Here is a 2,792-nt window from a genome sequence, read left to right as displayed (position 1 = left end):
TCTTCCACTGTCTTCTTCTTTGACGTATGTCAGGCTGGAACCCCAAACCATATCGGGCCTTGTGGTGCACTGGCTTTAAAGCCCTAACTATTCCTTGCAGATGTCTCCCTAAACCTCTTCTCGCACGAGCTCCCTTTCCTTCGGTCAACTTGACGCCCATTCTGGTATTTCTTGATAGTTTTGGCATCAGAATTCTGTTTCCCTCAGCGACGAAAGTGGCATTGACGAATTCAAGAGATCGAAAGGAACATTCCACTGCGTCCTTGCTTACTTCCAGGTATGGCGCATCAGCAGAGATAGATGCAACAATGTCTTCTTCACCCTCGACTGTGACCAAACAGCCATCCATGATGAACTTTACTTTTTGATGGAGAGAGGACGGAACTGCTCCAGCAGAATGGATCCAGGGTCTTCCCAAAAGGCAGTTATAAGAGGGTGTAATGTCCATGACTTGGAACTCGACATCATAAATGTAAGGGCCCACTTCCAAAGGGATTTCGATCTTTCCCATGACTTTGCGCCTCGTCCCGTCGAATGCCCTTCTCAGGAATGACAGGCCTTAAGTAGGACAAATCCATCGGTATTCTGGAAAGCGTGGCCAATGGCATAACGTTTAACGCTGACCCATTATCGATGAGTACGTTTGGTATTATGTACCCCTTGCAACGAGTCGTGATATGCAGCGCTTTCACCAAGCCTCTACCATTTGGCGGTATCTCATCGTCATTAAAAGAGATGAAATTGTCCGCATTCGATTGTTTACCCACCTATCAAGCTTTTCGACGATATGTTGTTGGCCACATAAGCTTGATTTAACACCTTCAATAAAGCATTCCGGTGTGGCTCAATTTAACAAAGAGATAGAATCGAGATTTCTACCGGTCGCTTGCTCAATTGTTCCACCACACTATACTCATTGTGCTTAATAAATTTCAAGAATTCTTGAGCTTCTTCCTCATTCACGTGCTTTTTAGTTTCTTGTACGGTGGAATTTCTTGCTCGACTTCGACTTCATGCATCACCGCTTTCCTTTTGCTTCAAGTCGCTACTTTTCTTTATCGGTTCAACTTCTTTAGAATAGCACCGTCCACTCGCGGGTAAAATGACCTACTTCCCCAATGTCTTCGCCAGTGGCTTCAAGCTTTTCACCTTCGTGTAACGATGTTGATATCATACTTCCACTGATCGTTTTATTGTCCTTATAAGGGAAAGGAGATGGTACTTCAATTATCATTTTGGTTTCACCGGCTCCTTCTTCGGCCATAATAGATTATTAACTATTGGGCGGTACGCTTATATGGGAAACCCGATGATTGATTGTGAGAGGCACATATTTCTCCACTATCGCCTCTTTGGCTTTACAAAAATCCCAATCTCCTTATTGTCCATCATACTTTGCAAGACACTTCAATTCCTCACAGATCGAATGTTATGCTCCCCAATACCATGGAGCTCGCAAAAGCTGTGACCTTTTGCATCTTTTCCTTTGGATACTCCATTAAAACGACAGAGCAAGCCCTTCTCACTTAGTACCTCCTAGATTCTCTGTAGAGGTGTTCTTACTTCAGAAACCCATCTTCTACTTTGTCGTTTATCCTCCTCTTCATCGAGCTCACATTCCTTCGGTGTGATTTGGGAATGGATTCCTGTCAGATCGCCAGTACCATCAAATCGCAAAATGCCCGCATCGATGAGCCCTTGAACTCTCCTTTTGAAAGCAAGACAGTTCTCAGTGGAATGCCCCTGGTTCCCCGCATGGTATGCACAACTAGCGTTTGGATCGTACCATTTCGGGTATGGAGGTTTAAGGGGCCATGTAATGGGGAGATATCAATTGTTTCTCCAAAATTTTGGGTACAATTCCCATACGACATGGGATGGGGGTAAATTATGGTCTCTGGGATTATGCCTTCTTGGTCTTGGTTCGCTTCGGGTTGGCTTTGGTAGTAATGTGTTTTGTGGGAAAGTGGTGATGGGTCTTTGGTTGTTCGTGGCGATACGGGTAGGATGGATGTGGTGCTTGGTAGTAAGGGGTTTGAGGGGATAATAGAAATTGGGGTGGATAATTTCGAGGTCGGGGTTGGTTAGGATACTGAATTGGGAATGTAACGACTCGCCTTCCCACCATGTGGGCTTCCGCTCTTTCTTCCTTACTGGCACTTGCTTTTCTTGAGCCTTCGATCCTTCCATTCTACCGCTCTTGACGGCATTCTCTATGAGTTCACCAGATATTACGATATCCAAAAAATCCTTCGTAGCACTTCCCACCACTTGTCATAGAATGGTGCTTTCAAAGTATTGATGAAAAGGACTGTTATCTCAGTCTTAGTCAGTGGAGGCTCCACTTGAGCCGAGATATCTCTCCATCTTTGGGCATACTGTCTAAAGGATTCTGCTGGTTTCTTCTCCATCATTTGCAAGGTCATACTGTGCGCACTATGTCCGATACATGCTTGTACTGCTCGCAAAATGCTGACGCCAAGTCCTTCCAGGATCGAATCTTTTCTCTACTAAGTTGATTGTACCACCGAAGAGCTGACCCTGTTAGACTATCTTGAAAGCAATGACCAGATGCGCCTTTAGACATCTCGTGCCATCGTATTTTTCGAAATCAGGCACCTTGAACTTCGGAGGTAGAACTAGATCAAGCACCAAACTGAGCTCTTTGGCACTTAGTGCAGAGAGGCTTCAGACTCTATTGCTTTGAGTCTTTCCTCTAAGCTCCTATACTTATCTTGAGCCTCATGATCGTCCATTCTCAACTCGGCTATTTCCATTGGATCGTCCAAATC

This window comes from Gossypium arboreum, chromosome 13 (genome assembly GCF_025698485.1).
Source record: "Gossypium arboreum isolate Shixiya-1 chromosome 13, ASM2569848v2, whole genome shotgun sequence".
NCBI classification, from domain to species: domain Eukaryota; kingdom Viridiplantae; phylum Streptophyta; class Magnoliopsida; order Malvales; family Malvaceae; genus Gossypium; species Gossypium arboreum.
The sequence above is the reverse complement of the archived record's forward strand: the minus strand, read 5'-3'. Positions refer to the sequence as shown.